A 19,018-nucleotide genomic window follows, 5' to 3' on the forward strand; every position below is an offset into this window, starting at 1 on the left:
TTGCTTCCATATTTACAGTATTTAGGTATACACAAAAAATGAAAACCTCAGACTTGATAAATCACAAATACTAAGTATCCTGGGATGAAAACCAAAAACCAAATTTAAAAAAGCTTCACAACTTCTAATTTTCCTGATTATAAAAGGCATCACAGAATAGAGAAAAGTAGATACACTAAAAATTAGGATGTCAGATTTCAAGAGCTGGCTATGCCTCTAACCAGCTGTATAATTTGAACAAGACACTTAGACTTCAATTTCCTATTCCACATGATTACTACATTGAGACAATCATTAAGAACTCTACTCATCCTTAGTACTCATGACTTGATAATACTGCACTGGGGTATAAGCTTATTCTTGTTTCCTAACAAGGTAATCAACATTCAGCATGACCATTCTATTTCCTTGTTACACACTATAGTAGGCATAAAAACAAGCTTCTACACTTAGGACAATTTATATCCAACTAACTATAAAAAATGACCAACACTCTATATTTCTATGCATTATGCCCATCATACCAGCTCTCATTTCTTCTTGGACTCCATCAATCCTCTCTAATCTCAGGATTTTCTGACTGGAATTTTTCAGACAAACCAAGCTAATCAGTCTAAAGCCTCGCTTCAAAATCATCTCTAAAGTTCTGCACCTATCTTTGGACACATTAATTTTCCAAAATACAATTCAAAATTCACCAAACCCAGTGCCCTTTCCTAGATCTTTCTTCTTTGCTTTCTGCTGCATTTACGTTATTGAGCTTTCACTATTAATTTCAATCCAAAAATAATTATTAAATTACTGCAAGCTTTTGATAATTTCAGAAAGGGTTGTTGTATAATCTATGTTCTATTCATAAGATTCCTATGTACTGATTTTAAGAAAAAAGATATGCACAATAGTGCATACATCATACTACCTTTTGGATAAAAGAAATATTTAATTTAAAAATGCTATTTTATTTTGGATAAAAGAAATAATATTTACACATATACAGTATCTAAAAAGACTTAAAGGGTCTATTCACAGGTACAATGCTGTTATGGATATTGTTTTAGATAAACCAGCCATTAAGGACATTTTAAGTCAACTAGATAAATTTTAATATGATCTGGGTATTGGATGAGTTGAGAATTTACTGAAATGGATAAACACACATTAATGAATAAAAAAAGCTGCAAAAAAGAATGTAGAGTGTGACACTATTCTGGTAAAAGAATATATATATATATATAATCTCCAAATAGTCATATGCCGATAAAAAGATTACAAACTAAGGTACTAAAAGTAATAATCTCTAAGTGATGGGAATATATTTGTTTCTCATTTTTGCTTGTTTTATATTTTCTGTTTTGGGCACAATGCACTTGCACTGTTTTAATAACAGATTTTTCAAATTATGTTTGTTTTATAATGATCTCCAAGTATATTTACTAAGTATCATGAGAAAATAGTGTCCTGTCCTGTATGACTAGGAATCAGCTAGCTCTGTATGTAGTTATATAAAAAGCTGAATTTTTACCCCAAAATTAATATAATAGTGTCTAAGACATAAATAGCATTTGCTATGTGCCAGGAACAATTCTTTTCACCTTAAAATACATAAATTCACCCAACTTTTGAAGGGTTCCTTCTACTATAAAGATTCCAAAAGAAAACTATTAGGATGATCGTTTTTAACATCACAAATATTAGCTATCACCTATTACTAGCTAATGTCACAATAAGAAAGTCGACCCACTTAAAAATGTACCTAGGTTGCAGGTTTCATCTCCCACTGGGGTGCGAATGGGGGGGCAACGGATCAATGTTTCTCCTCATCATTGCTTCTCTGTCTCTAAAATCAATAATCCTCAGGTGAGGATTAAAAAGGAAAAAAAAAAAAATGCTCTAGAGCCAAGCTGCCTGGACTTGAACCCCAACTTCACTTACTGCTTAATCTTGGGCAAGTTACATTCTCTGTGCCTCAGTTTCCTATGTAAAATGGGGCCAATAAAAGTACCTATTATATAGGGTTGTCATAAGAGTAAATGAGTTAATATATACACAATACCAAGAACTTAGTGATAGTCTCTCTCAATTGAACAAAAGGTACAGCCCTAGACCACAGTCCTCCATAACTATCTGGCTTTTTTCCAATGACTTGTTAAATAACCTAATCTTCTAAAAGAACATCAAAGTCTAACCAAAATTTTAATTCTCTGAAATCTTTACTATATCAAATTTGATATAGGTTCTTATTTAACCTAAGAACATATATAAAATATTACTACAAAAGGTGGGAGGAGAACCTTCTTTCCCCAACTACACATACAAGAGTTGAAAAAAATGCATACATGGTATCTTCTATCTTGCGGAAGATGAATATTCAATGTGTTTTGTTTTGTTTTCTTTTAACTGAGGTATAATTTACATACAATAGAACACAGATCTTAAGTGATTAGTTGTTGAGTTTTGATTATTACGTATCATTTGGACAGTCTCTCTTCAAGTGCTAAACAACCCCTTCTCACATCCCAGAACACTGCCCCTCCAAAAAAAATTAACGTTATATTTAAATTCTAAAGTCTGTCCAGAAAAGTCAATATAACTCCAAATAACTGGCTTATTAAAAAATAATGTAGCACCCTGATTGGTATCGTTCAGTTGGTTGGGCACTGTCCCACAAACCTAAAGTTTGCCCATTCCTGCTCAAGGGCACATGCCTGGGTTGCAGGTTCCATCCCTGGTCAGGGTGTGCACCAGAGGTGGTCTATCTGTTTCTCTCCCTCTCCCCCTCCCTTCCCCACTAGCTAAAAATAAAATAACATGGCTGTCATATGAGCAAAATAAATTTTTATTGGCTATTCTAAGAATCCAATCATAAAATAAAGCACTAAAAATATGTTCCAAGTTACATCTAATTATCAAAGCATCTTTTAGAAAACAACTGGAGTTAATATCTGATGAGTTTACCTTATCTCAAAATGTTATTTCAGCCTAAACTAAGGGGGTTTATGTTATAAATTTAACTAGAATTTTTAAATTGAGGATAACAACCAAAAATAGCTCCCTAACCTTATTTTATACAAATGTATTCCTAACATGTAGACTGAATCTTAAGTATGATTACTGAAAGCAGTTCTGAAAAGTTTCTTTCTCGTACTCTATATATATGGATACTCTTATTCCTAAACAAGTTAGTTATAAACCAAAATCCATGCTAGTATACAAAACAGTAACTACTTTTTTCCCTGCCATAATTATTTCTTAAAAAAATTATTTTCAAAGATCACATAACAAGCTATTTCTAAAATTCTAATTAACTGAAAGGGACAGTAACAACATCAAGCTATCACATACATGGAACATGACTGACCAAATAGAACATGACACACAGATTTAAAGAGGTAGTGATCAAAAAGCAACAAGAGCAAATCTGAAGTTTCCTGGTTCACAAGAGGAACACTAAACTAAGCCAGCAGCAAGAGTGAAGGAATCAAGTCAGAGTAGCAATAGAAAACAGGAATTGAAGCAAGTTAGCAAATACCAATACTTCACCATTTAATTTTATTTTCCAGGAATTTCTGGAGCATTTTCCCTGCTGTCAGTGCTTTCAACCAACAGACAATTAAGGCCAGGTGGAAAGAAATGAAATTAAGTCATTGATTAATATGCTGCATCAGGTTTATATTTCTCTCAAAAATTTTAGTAAGTTTAAATTTAACAAATACTTTCCAAGCACGTCATAGTTACATCCGCATTCTTTCTTCTAATCAAATTATGCTTTAAATACTAGCCACTCTCATGGACTTGTACGACTTTTTCACTTAATGAGAGATTTTATTTCTTACTAGATTTTATTTTTCCCTATTAAGTGTGTTAAATGTTTGGATCTGATTTCTGACTTGAAGATTCCTGTTTGGAAAAAAGCAGAAATAGGAGTTCCTTTAATTTTCCAGTTGATGAAGTGCTAATTGTTCATTATTTAAGAACAATTTGGCCTAATATGTAAGGCATATAATCATTCCTTACATACCAAATTAATGCAGTCTAAAATCTTATTTTCTAAATTGAAAGCCTGAACTACAAAAATATTAAGAGGAAGAATGCTCCCCAAAATGGTGTTTTTAAGAATAAAGAAGGAATGGCCAGATGCAACACAGGACACAGGAAAATTTAAATATTTACTAGGTGTCAGGCCCTGTACTAAGCACTTAATGCATATTGTCATTAACAGAGAAGATTAAATCCCTGGCCAGGTAGCTTTGTTGGTTAAAATGTCACCCAGCTACACCAAGGTTGCAGGATCCATCTCTGGTCAGGACACATCCAAGAAGTGACCAATGAATGAATAATTTAAACAACAAAATAGATGTTTCTCTTCCCTCCCCAGCACCCTCAAATCATTTTTAAAAATTTTTTTAAATTATTTTTTTAAAAGCATAGAAAACTAGAGTTTCATTCTCAGCTTTGTAACTTAAAAGCCTAAAATTCCAGGTTAAGTTATTCGATATCTCTGGGCCTCAAAAATTTTTGTTTTGTTTTTCTGTAAAATAATAGTAACATTTGCTACAGCTTCTTCACTGGCTGTTTCAGGAATCAAATGAGATAAATGGAAATAGCTTTAGCGTTAAATCCCTAAAACTGAAAAGGTTTTCTAACTGTAAATAGGGGGTTATTATTGGAGGTTGCATGAGTTACAAATGGCCTGTTATTTTAAATCTCATTACAAGGCAATTCGATAATGTTTATATAAACAAATTATTTAAAAAATTCCAATATATTCACTTAAATTCACTTTAGCATTAAGTTTAGTTTCTTTTAACACTTTTTACTATTTGCTAGCAATGCCAAACCAGAAAGGAAAACTGAATGCCAAATAATTTATGAACTCTACTGAAGTTTTCTACTTCTCCGAACAATTCGAACCTCACAACTTTCACATTTTTATATTATACCAACCCGTCTTGACTAAAACCCTTTTTTGCTTTGAAATAGAAGTTTAAATCTCACTTTCAAAGTGAAAACATTACATTTATCAAACGTGACATCAAGAACTTCTAGTAATTTTACTTAGCAATACTATAAATTGGTTCATTTGGCAAGAAACCTACAACCTGTAACAAAGATCTATAAAAATGTTGTATCTTTTCTTCCAGCAATCCCACTCTAAGGTATACTCTAAAACAACGACGATGAAAAAGAAGTAAACTATACAAAGATATTCACAACAGTACTGCCTACACAACAAAAAATGAAAAGAACCCTAACATAGTGCCCTAAATAAGCATGGTAATTAGCCTGATGAAATATTACCCATACAGCTTTAAAAACGACAAGTACTCATTGACAGATGAAAATCTGTGAAAGTAGAGCTCACGGACACTAGGAAAACTGATTACAGATATGTAATTATGTGCATATATGTACATTAACAAGCAGGAAAAGATAATTTCCAGTGAAAAAGAGTACAATTTTTTAGTGTATTAGCTGAGGCACTATTAGTACTCTCAACTAATTTAATCAACTTTTCTTGAAAGAGTAGTTGTTTATTCTGAAATAATGCAAGTATATCCATCTGAAAACCTCTAAAAATTTAGGTTGCCCAACTAACTGGTTTTAACGAGTATACCAAACAATTACCTTCTTCCTAGGTCTCTGGATGAATACGATAAGACTGATTTCCTGTTTCAGAACTCTGCTGCTGTTAAAATACACACACACATCCCTCCCTACCGTTTTGCTCCCACTAAAAAACAGCTAAAAATGACTACCAATAACAAATCAAAAATATAGCTATAACTTACATAACAACTTCCAAAGTGATTATAACTTCCACAACATGCCTTAGACATACTTTTCAACATTATATACTTGAACCAAACCAAATGCTAACTCTTAATTTTCTACAGCAAAATCAGAAAAAAAGCATATAAAAGATTAAGTTAAAACTATAAAACTGACCCAGCTTTACTATAAAGTACATAAGGAATCTTCATACTCTAATCTTTATATTCAATATGAGATTTATAAGTTACTTCTGTGATATCACTCTATTATAAAAGCCATACTCTTATGATTTATGTTACCAAAAGTGACTACCTAAAAACACTAGGTTTTAGCTAGTCTAGTCATGCAAAATGAAAAGGCATTAACTTTTACAGAAAAAAAAGATACTCAAACAGTTAAAGTACATCTTGAAGATGCAAAGGGATGTGTCAGTAACTTGAGAACAAAGGCCTAGCAATATTTAATGCAAAATACACTCAATATTAGCAAACTGTATAGTGGATAAAAAATATTCCAAGATTTCCTACCGTACTAATCTTTCAGATGCAACTATGAACTAATTTCCTAAGATTTAAAAACTACTACACACACAAGATACTAAGAAAACAAGGCTCTAATACCAATGTGTCTCTGGCAAGTTAGTTTTCTTTTTCCAAGTAAGCCAAAACTGCAAAAATATTTTAATTTAATTCTAACAATCAAATTTATGTTTCAAAGAAAACCTTGTGAATTTGAACCATTTTAAAAGAGAAAAGATCCAAATACGTGTTGCATTCCTTCCTTTAATATTTGGCTTTAATAAAATAAAATCGTCTCTTTATTCTATATCTTAAGCCAGGAAATTATTTGGAAACAACTTGCTTTTTTTTTTCCAATTGTGAAAAATAGTTTTGCCTAAATGCATGCAGTATTTTAATCTGGATAAGAACAATATGAACTGGAAATACATGTGGGTTTTAAAATATGAAGCATACATAATGACATTCATTACTATACTGGTACAATCAAATTACTGATTTTGTAACTCCTTTGTTCAAATATTGCAAAATATTCATACTGTATTCCCACTGAAGCTGTTTTAATCATTATACAACTTAATAATCACTTGAATAAGTGGTTTATCAAAATATCTGAAATTAGCCCTAACTGGTGTGGCTCAGTGGGTTGGGCGTCACCCCTGCAAAGTGAAAGGTCACCAGTTTGATTCCCAAACAGGGTACATACAGGCCAAGTCCCCGGGTGGCGGTGTGCGAGAGGCAAGCAATCAATGTTTCTTTTGCTCTCTTGCAAATCTTTCTTTCTCCCTCCCTTCCCTCTCTCTAAAACAATAAATAAAAATCTCTGAAATTACATACTAAAATACTAGTTAAAATTCCTATTTTAAAATTTAATAATATGCAATTTTAAAATATGCTAACAAATATAAGAGTAAGTCTACATTACTTAGTTGAACACATAACACTCTTAATTTTAGTCAGCTAACTATAAATGCTTGTTCCTGAAGAGATACCATTTCAGTATGAATCTAATTACTGCAATTGGGGGAAAAAAACACAATTACTAATCACGGTTAGTTGTGGAAACTTCATATTCAAAAAACATACTAAAAATCTTGGAAAATAATTAAGCTAAAATATAAAAGAAAAAAATAATTTGAGTTAACTTTCTCAACCGCTAAACAAACTTAAAAAATAAAGTTTAACATACAGAAAGACAAAAATACTGATAGGTAGATAGGAGGGATATAAATGAAAATAAGTAAAAGTAGCTCTTTAACACCACATCCTTTAAATCAGCGGTTCTCAACCTGTGGGTTGCAACCCCTTTAGGGGTCGAACGACCATTTCACAGGGGTCGCCTAAGACCATCAGAAAACACATATATAATTACATATTGTTTTTGTGATTAATCACTATGCTTTAGTTATGGTTGGGGGTCACCACAATATGAGGAACTGTATTAAAGGGACGCAGCACTAGGAAGGTTGAGAACCACTGCTTTAAATACTATTAAGTAAAAAAATACAAAATAAAAAATCAAAGTAAAGGCTTTTAACTTTTATTATTTAGATAAAAATCTTAGCTACAATGTGTGCCTCCCTTAATTTAAGAGATACACATTATCTGTCTGTCCAAAAAGGTTTCCTTCTTTTCACCGCCTACAATTCAGGCCTCAATAAATTCTATAAACTAATGTTAGTAAAACAATCCACTTTCATCAGACATTAATTTGAAATTGGCAAGATGTTTCTTATACAAAAAATAGAGGCCTTAGACACAAAGTTGCATTTGAGACCATAAACTCAAAATTATATCTAAACTGAAATATTATATCTGATTATACTAAGCATTTAGGATGAAAACAAACTCCTCAATAAAAAGCAATGTTAACATAATAAATAAAACAAAGTAATTAAAATTAATCAGATCCTATTAAGCCTGATAGGCAGTTTTAAAGACTTCCATGCAACTTGGCAAGAAACAACTTCTGTAGTGGCTCAAAATGCAACAGTAAAATTTTAAATGGGGAAGCTCATTTACTAGCATACAGACAAGAACTGAGTTGTAGAAGAAAGAGAACCTGAAAAATATTTAAGAGCAAATCATTAAGGAATTCTTAAAGACTAAGTTTTATTATAATAATGAATTTCTTAAAATATCAACAATTAAGAAAACTAATGTTTAACACTATCCAAATCTTGTATAACTTAATATCAAGCTAAAACATGATGTTTCTACTTAAATAGCCAAACAATCTTGTAAAAGTAAATGAATAAAAGCCAGACTTTCATTTTTTTGATCATAAGTTCTCAACTGGTATCTTTGTAACTACATTTTAGTAGAAAAATATACACAGCGGCATAATCATTGTTTCATTTTTGTAAAAGCTTAAAATGTTGATATTAGTGTTTAAAAATCATAATTAACAGATAATTCCCAAAACATAAGTGTCAACACCATTTATAACACTAAATTTTCTTAACTTTTTCCTATGTTTAAGTAACAGATGGCAAGCCTTAGTTCTTGGACACTACACAATAAGCACAATCTGTGTGACCTTTTCAGAATTAAAAAGAATCCAAAATAGCCTTAATAACTAGCACCTTAGCTATTTTACAGTATTATATATAATCTCGATCACCTTGGACAAAACCTAGATATGCAAAATGGTACACTTTCAGTGTACTAAATTATTCCTTTTTATATAAAAAAATTGATTTCGTACAATTAATCTATGAAAACTATTCAGATGTTAGACTGCTTCTCAAGTTTTCAAAAAACATACATGTACTCACAAACAAAATATTTTTGCCTTCACAATGTTTTTAATAACACCCAAAAAGGGATATAGCACATTTAGATCAAAATTTCCTTGTTTAAGAATTGAAACAACTTTTCCTCATTTGGAAAATGTTACCTAACAAGTAATTTGTTTAAAAGAGAGAAGAATTTGTTTCTGCCTCAATATTTTTTATTCTAACTATATGACTTAATAAATTGAGAATTATCATTCATCTAAATGGTTAAAATTATTGTCCTTTTTTAAAATCTGACACTTTAAAATAGTATCTGATATAAACATGCAATTTTTGACCACAAAAACTAATACTGATCACAAATGCAAATATACAGCAAACCTTCATCAATTAATATCATCAATTACTGAGACAACTATGCAAGTATAAATTATATCACTCTAAATATCCCTCAGGGAACAGTAACATCATGACAAGCCATATACCCTTTCTCATTAAAGATAGGAAAGCAACAGGATTATAACTACTTTAGTATAAAATGATGTGATAGTTTATTCAAATTACTTCTATATCCATTTTAATTTCAACATAGTATTTCTACAACAGGAAAAAGAAATTTGACAGATTATTTAAATAAAGTTCATTTCATCTCACTTAAGTAAAATATGCTTACTATGCAACAGCTTCCCTAAAAGTAAATAAGAAAACTTCAAGACTCAAATGCTTCAGTTGCTTTTTGTGTGACAGATTATGATTCTGTGAATGAAAATCATGAATATCTTCCCTAGTATTTAAGCTATCTTAAATCCACTCTAAAAAAAAATCAGAGAATAGCAAAATATATAGATATGCCAAATACTGGATACAAGTTTAATATATAACTAACTACAGGGAAATAAATATTTTTGATGACTTCAACATTTAAAAAGCATTATTTTAGGCAATTATGAGGTGCTCTGGAAACTTCAAACACACACCCCTTTAAGTTCACTAATAAATTACATTTTAAAACAGATGCATATGGACAAAACAAGAAATTAATATGGAAACATGAAGTTTCAGAGAAGGACAATTAGTTTTTTAAATTCTTTTTAATCACGTTTTTATAAAAGAAATGTTAAGTACAGTAAGCAAATGGAGTTTTTTATTCATAAACTGAAATAAACACCATAAGCCTTATTCGATTAAATTACAGTAATAAATGCTGTTTTTATTTTCCTTAGTTTTTCATTTATACTAGGCACATTTTTTTAAAGACTTTTATTTATTTACATTTAAAGACAAGGGAACAGAGGGAGAAAGAGAGGGAGAGAAACGTCAATAGGCTGCCTCTCCTACTTGCCCTGATCAGAGACCCAACCTACAACCCAGGCATGCGCCTGACCAAGATAAAACTGGAAACCTTTCACTTTGTGGGACAATGCCCAACCAAGCCACACCAGTCAGGGTGCTATCAGATTTTCTTAACACGTATGAACATTAGTATATAATTAGCGGTTCTGGTTTTTAAATATTTATATTTTTATATGTTTTAATATTTAAAATATTAAAAAGATGTGGTACATATATACAATGGAATACTACTTAGCTGTAAGAAGAGATGAAATACTACCATTTGCAGCAACATAGATGGACCTTAAGAATATTATGCTAATAAGAGAATTAAGTCAGAAAAAGCTAAGAACCATGATTTCACACATATATGGGATATAAAACTGAAACTCATAGACACAGACAACAGTATGGTGGTTACCAGAGGGAAGGAGGGGTGGGAGGATAGTAAAGGGTAAAGGAGGCCAAATATATGGTCAGGGAAGATGACGTGACTTTGGGCCATGAACAGACAATGCAATATACCAATCATGTATCAGAGAAATGAAAAAATAAAAAATAATCTATTCATCAGTATCTCTGAATTTCTTGTAATTTCCAAAAGTATCATAACACTCAGTCAAAACTTAAATTTCACAAGAATTTTTAAAATATACCTTGACATTTTATTCTGTGCAAAGTGAGAGACAAAGTAAATTGTAAAATCAAGCAAACAGAAAAATATCATAGGAAAGAATCTATTCCTGGAACACTTTCGTAATTATGTTTGTCTACCCTAAAAACAAAACAAAACAAAACAAAAATTTCTGAATCCACTAAGCAACTCCCTTGGTATCTTCTCATATTCGAACTAATAATCTAACACTCTCACCCAAACTTTTCCAAAAACTTCACATTAATTCAAGTTTTTAATTTAGATAAAGCACTTTACGTTGGCAGGCTGATAGCGATTTAGGGTCTAGAAAAGAATGTGATGCATGCATCAGAAAGCCTTCAAGTCAACCTTACTTTCTTTACCTGGAAACATTTGAGAAGTTTTTATAACTTGTCGAAATTTGCCATTTTACATCAGTGCATTTAGACTATAATAAAAGCAGCTTTAGAATTTAAAAAGTTTAAGATTAAGAAATGTATTAAACAACAACAAAAAACAAGTATTCCAGGACCAAAATATCTCCCAACAACTACATAATTAAAGAAAACAGCTAAAGACTACTTTAAAAATTACTGGCAATATAAAAAAAATTGTAAATATCTTCTTTTAATAAAGCATACCCGTCCTGTTAGAGCAGCTCTATGTAACATCCTCATGCAGTACATTACACTTACACACATTTATTGAAAACATCTTCAGCCTTTTCTAACAGAATTTGAAAGCAACAAATTCACGATCAGCCTAAGAGACTTCTTCAAATAAATCTTTCTTACTAGCAGGGATATCTTTTGTGGACAAAGTTCTTTAATTATAAAGAATACTGACCTAGCAGCAGTCAGAAAATGTCTACATTAAAAGCCTACCTCCATCATTAATTAGCAATTTGACCTTAAATACCACAACCTAAGGCAAAGGTACTGACTTTCATTAAATATTATACTTATTACATACCAGACATTTTTAAACCTCTAAACCAGAGTTTCTCAATCACAACAGTACTGGCAATTTGGGGCCAGATAATTCTTCACTGTGGGAGGGGCTGTCCTGTGTATTTTAAAGATGTTGAGGCAGCATCTCTGCCCCCTACCCATTGGATGCCGACTGCATCCCTGCCACCCTTACCCACTCAGCTGTGACCACCACAAATGTCTGGACATTGCCAAATGCCCAAAATGGGAGGGTATCACCCCTGGTTGACAATAAATATTCTGAAAATACCTGAACTAATAACAAACCTAAAAACCCACCCCACAAGCTAAGGATTTTTAGTACCACATTAAAGGATGTGAGAACTAGGGTTCAGGAAGGCTTAGTGTATCTTTTATTACACAACTGATAAGTGGCTAACCAAGGGTTTAAACTAGATTTTAAGTGCAACTGATTCCCAAATCTGTTCTTCTTCCATTCCACTACAGTGCCTTTCTTAAACTCATTGCCTCATCTACAAAACCAAGATATCTGCCATGCTGAACTATTGGGGGTTTAGAGATTTCAGGAGATAATGTATGCATAGTCTATTAACCTATAGGAAATAACACATTATGTATTTGCTTAATGGAAGATCATGTAATAAAGTGGTTCCCAAAATGTGACCCCCAGATCACCAGCATCAGTATCACTTAGGAACTTGTTAGAAACAAATTCTCAGACCCCAATCCAGACCTAATGAATCACAAACTCTGGAGGTGGTGCAAGTATCTATGGTTTTAACAAGCTTCCAGGTTGTCCTGACACCCGTAAAGTTTGAGAACCACTGATGTAACAGAATCGGAAAAACAGTGCACCAGATGCCCCAAAACCCTGCAGCCTTCTTTAGACTCAACCTTCTACCAGCTTTTAAAAAGTTACTGATTCTACTGGAGCCTCGATTCCTATGATACAAAGAGGAAAGTATTGCTGGCCTATGTCTCTTTGTTTTCATCTCATTCATAAACTCCACATGAGTGAAATCATATGGTATTTGTCTTTCTCTGACTGGCTTATTTCACTTAACAGAATGTTCTCCAGGTCCATCCACACTGTTGCAAAGGGTAATATTTTTCTTCTTTTTTACATCTGAGAAGTATTCCATCATGTTTGCCCAAAACACTAATTAAGAAGAATGTAATAAGCATCCCTATGTTCACTGCAGCAATATTTACAATCGCTAAGATATGGAAGTGGCCCTATGTCTTAGGTTTAACACTAAATTCAAATTCCTGTATTATATTAATGCACTGCCTCATTAAGTGTAAACTGTATTGTTATAAATGTAACTGGAATTCAAAGTTGCATGACTCACCCAAAAAACTTCACACACACACATGCACACACACAAAATGCTAAGAAATACACCTTTTTTGATAAAAGTTTACATAACTCTTGTATCATACATTAAAATTTTTCTTTCATTGAGGCAGAGATTACTCTTTATAAATAAAATATCATACTTAAGTTGACCTATAACACCAAAGAAAATTTAATGTAACAAATTTTTATTCAAACACGTCTACTTTAGTATGCCATAATAATAGAACCAAGTCTACTTTAGTATGCCATAATAATAGAAAGTTTTTATCTTACCTTCATATTTTAAAACAATACTTTTTGATTAGTATAATCAACTTGTTTGGTCAATAGTATGAATAAGCAGAGCTCCAGATCCTTTTTGTGATGAAAGAGCAAAATCACAGACATGTTATATACATACTCAGAGCCCCTAACAGAATATACCATATTTTTTAAAATAGTCAAGAGCTTAAACCAATTAATATTCTAACATATCCAAAACTGAGGAAGTTCAGTCATATTCACTGCTCCTCCCAAAAATGAAAATACAAATAACTTCTCATACATAGGTAATCTGAAATTATGATTTTTAAGAGAAGCTGCTACCATTTTTAAGCATTTACAATGTGCCAAGTACTATGCAAAGTGAATTACTCATATTATCTCATTTATTTCTCAAGAAAAACTTTATGTGAGTAGCTATCATTATCCCCACTTTATAGATAAAACAGATTAAGAGGGTTAATTAACCTACTCAAAAGTCATCCAGCTACTAAGGGGCACAGCCATGATTCCAACACAAGGCAGGCTAGCTCCAGAGGCACACAGCCACCCTAAAACCTAAAATGAAACAATGTACACACAATGTGTAAATAAAACGAATACTCAATATTTTAATGTAATTTAAAACAGATTTAACCTTGTTTGAAAATTCTAAAGCAATATCCACTAAAGTAATCTCTTCTTTAAAGAGAAAACAAATTCATTTTTAAGAAATACTATGGTAGTTTGCTAACTGTATTCATTACCTGTATACACAGAATATTCACACACTTGTAAGATTCATTGTCCATATAGATTCCCTGTTCATACTTACGGACATGGAATCTAACTTAGAAGTTAGACTCTGTGTACACAGTTTTCTTTTCCACACTACATACAGGTTAAGAATATTCCTTTGCTAACAGGTTCAGCCACAGTATCCATCTGTCAATATTCTCAATGTCACCAATGAGTATATAACTAATAATCTGAAGATACCCATCCATCTCTTAAATGCCAACTGTTGAAAATGAAGAGTAACTGCCTTCACTATACTTTAACTAAATTAAAACTTCCCACCCCAAATTAATTCACCCCTAAATTATGTTTACTCTCCTTAACAATATTTTCCAACAGTCTTTTTTTATTCCAGTACAATTTATATTAAAAGAACCATGTTGCTAACATCTGTAACCAATGAAAAAAGTTCAAAAAATTAGGGGATAGGTGAACAGTCAAATCCAATATACTAATTTCACCTTTCCTGACAAATTACAAGTATTTTACATGAGTAAGTGCATATATTCAATACTTCCAAAGAGACTCATTCCTCACAGACCAAAACACTTTTGACCACCTAGCAAAGAATACATGTGACAGCATATGCCCATATAAGACTTCAGGATATCAGTTTGCTCAATAAATCCTTACCACCTTAACTAATTTCAAAGCTACCCTATAGAAAGCAACTGTAAAACAGAACTGGATAATTACTGAGATCATTACTGACCCCAATCTCACAAGTTGACACAAATGTCTTAAATCACTATTCTTAGAACAAATCCTAACACTTTTTCTTAATGAATTCAGGCCACAGAATAATTCTCCAATATTGACAAGTTTATCTAACACACACACACACACACACACACACAGATAGATGATAAAAATTCAGAACTAATAATCTCTACCGGTAAAAATTTAATACTAAATAAACTCCTTATACTACCTTAATAACATATATTCTGGAAGTAAATCCTTACATATAGTACAGCTGAGGCTTAACATTTCAAGGAAATCAAAACTGTTAAATGCATGCACATTTCTGACTCTCTCTTTACAAACTCTAATTACACATACAATACTAACATAAAAACATTTCCTTACTAATGTATTAAGATAAAACTTTTCCTTATACTTTTGTCTTACTAAAAAGGCTGAGGTAAAATTTTTAAAATAGAATGTTTACTGAGTGTCAATTAATGTTGAAACTTTGTGAATTGACTTTCCCATAATAAATACTCCTCCATCAAGTCAATGAAGTGAATACTTTTAAGTGCCTTAAAAATTATGAAAAAGTATTAAGCTATCACCAAATGAACAAATAGCAAATGGGGCAAATCTCTAAATGAGAGCTCTTGAAAATAAGAATTGAAGACTTCACTTTCAAAAAGTAAGAAATTTTGTAACACTAAGAGGTTTGTATATTGTGTGTGGTTATGAGGAAAAAGCAGATAAACTGTTCCACACAAAAATTAGAATATCGCGAGCTACCATTCCGATGTTGTTGAAATAAAATTCTAAAAGGTAATACACACAAATGTATCTTTTTCTATAATCTTTCCAAAACTGAATTTAAAATTAAGGTGGTTATATCTCATGTTTTATGATATTCATTTAGTATTTTAGTATATTATACGCAATGTAAATCTGCATTGATGACTGCACTACTGTGCAAATATTTACAATGGACAGCAATAAATTCCTTTTTCCTTATACTGAGTCATATAAATTGTCAATTACTCTCTATTCAGATGCACTTTATTCTTGAATAAGCTTTGTGAAAATGAAGTTTGTAAATTATCATATAGCAATAAGGTGGCCCAGTTATGTTGTTTAAGAAAGAAATACAACTTAGCACATATATAACAGTTTAAAATTAAAACCATGAATAGACTCCTAAAAAAATAAAACTCACAATATGGTTATTTCAGTAATCACTAATCTTAAGGTAATACAGCTAATTTCAATAGTCACTGTACTCTCTACAATTAAAAATAATCCCTATGAAAATTAATATTTAAAACGACACAAACTTAACAATAAAAATACAACAAAAGCCTAAAGTTTCCATGAAATCGAAAGACACTAAATATTTTATAGACTCACGTTCAGCCCTGTTTTCCATACATACTAACGTTAAGAATAAAACCCTACCAACAAATTATTTCTAGAATAATTCAATTTTGCACAAAATTTATATAACTTAATTATGGTCCTCAATTTTCCTTTGAGAAATAACTTCATTATGAATCTTTCTTCACCATATAAAATACTACAATCACTACTTTCATAAAGGAATTTAACTTTCAACAAGCTAGCTGTTGAAAGAGATCCCTACAACCTGTCAGAGAAACAGCTTCAATGGTGATTTAAACCAACCCCCCCCACAATAAAAACAAAACACTAAAGTGAAACCAAGCAAACCAAAGTGCTTTGGTGTACATGTATCAAAATTATTGGAAATGTAACTATCTTAAAAAAGTAAGCCCTTCACTGACTTTTCCCTAATTTTTTCACATCAACATTTGGCTCAATAAAACCTCAACTCTAGAAATTCACTGTTATTAGTCATTTGATGCAGTATTTGATACTGCTTTCTATGCATACCATAACTAAAAACAGACTTTTAGAGAAACTTTTAAATAACATAAATTTCACATATAAAAGCAGACACACTCTGAAATGAAAAAAGAAATGGCCACCCACCTCACTTCTCATATATAAGCAACTGGTAGAATAATTTTAGTTTTAGAACCCTGATAATTTTAAATCAATGGGTATAGTAAAAATAGCATAAACAAACTTTGATTACTAAAAGTAATCTGTGTACCAAATGGCATTTTAAAAAATTTTTTGAATGGGGGCTTTTAAAAAACATTAAATAAACATTTAATTTGTTCTTACATTATCTTGACAACTGTCCACAGTGCACTACTATTAAAATGTTACAAATAAGAGTTTCTCCATAATTAATTATCTTCTAGGCAAGCAGAAAGCTATTTCCTCAAGAATTTTTATCACTTCAAAACAAAACTTCCACGAAATTAGCTGTGTACATTTATGTGAAGCTACATACCCAAAGGAATATAACCTCTTCAGACAGAATGTTTTCTTAAAAAATAAAAATAAAAAAACCTTTCCCACAATAGCAGGACATACACAGTAGTGCCACCACCTTTAAGCAAAATGTTTACTGATATTTGCTAAAATAATTTTTACTAATACTCTATTAACACTTATGCAATTACATAATTTTCACTAAATATTGCCCACTGCTACAATTCACACCACCAAATTTCTGGCCTTAATAGACTAGTTCTGTCACCTCAGACAAGTAACTTAATTCTGTTTTTCATGCTTTATACACTGCCTACCAATAACTCTCAATTCCTGTGATACTTTCCATTCTGCAAAAGGGGTTCTATCCCGATCCTTGATCAAAACCAGTTTCTTATATCTGAAACTGCAAAGATGAATGCCTTTTGATAACTATTATCTTTTGAGGTACAAAGGCCTAACTTTTAAGACAATCAAAACTATGCACCGTTAAAATTTCTCAGGGTTCTGTCTTATTCAACAAGCTGACTCAGTAAATTTAACACTATGAAAAAGCTAACATACCTACCATCGGAAGCTGGAGTAAGCCCTTCTCACCAGCATTTCAGGCTATTAGCTGGTCAATTATACCAGACATGCTACAGAGTTAAGAGTAAATTTAAGGGATGCCCAAAGGTGTCAAGAGCGTCTGAAACCTAAACATGGTTGAGGAGCAATTCTGGCATCACAATATTTCAAGTCGAAGCTGAAGTTTAATCTTTGCAATCACCATTTGCTACACACAATTCCTTGAACCTACACATTATTATATGGGATCAAAAAACCACACTATCTTTATTCCATTAGGTGCAACAGGATCACAAAATATAAAATGCCACCTGAGACTGCAAATTTCATGCCCTATCCTACATGACCCCATCAGGACAGAAAAAGGCAATTTAACGAAGAACTAAAAAGAGTGCCTTATGAGGTATATTACGGCACTATTGATCTCAAATGACAAAACTTCTAAATGCAGGTCCAAGTTGTAATTAACTTAGTTTAAACATACAAACCTCACTTTTGCCCTCAAACAAGCACCATATATGCTGAAAATGATTCTGCTTCTAAAATTATGCAAATGAGCTCACAACTCACATTTTTAAAGAATTTATCGATGCAACCCAGGAAACTAAGAACAATCACTGCAAGATTCTGATGCAATATGCGTACGTGCAACACTTAATTTTCATTTTAATCTTATCTCTATCCTTGATCTAGGCCCTAAAGCCAAGATTTAATCAAAATATGCTCAACCTCAAAGCGTCTACTTTTCTGTTCGTTTAAGTAGACCCGATTACCAAACTCACTAATCTCTGATAGCGTACTGTATTCTGTATTAACGGACAATAGCCCTTAGGAAGACCCCATAGATAGACTGAGAAAGCAATCGGTGCCTTGACACTTGCAACCAGGCCAAGAGTTCCGTCTAGCCGAACACACCCTAGGTTGAATGAATTCAAGAGACACTATATATGTATATGTATATACATATACATGTATATATATAATCTAAAAATTCGACCAGGGTTAAATGTTATAGTCACCCAAACTATGGAAATTTTTCGCATCTGTCTACTCCCACGTTCTAAGAG

The 19,018-nt window shown here is 31.9% G+C and overlaps 1 protein-coding gene across 1 annotated transcript in view; it reads right to left on the reverse strand.

Annotated features, from left to right (window-relative positions):
- PTEN (phosphatase and tensin homolog) overlaps positions 1 to 19,018 on the reverse strand; it is a 78,811-nt gene that overhangs the window by 58,858 nt on the left and 935 nt on the right. The window lies entirely within an intron of this gene.

Source organism: Furipterus horrens, unplaced genomic scaffold (genome assembly GCF_987537825.1).
Source record: "Furipterus horrens unplaced genomic scaffold, mFurHor1.1.pri manual_scaffold_5, whole genome shotgun sequence".
In the NCBI taxonomy this organism is placed as follows: domain Eukaryota; kingdom Metazoa; phylum Chordata; class Mammalia; order Chiroptera; family Furipteridae; genus Furipterus; species Furipterus horrens.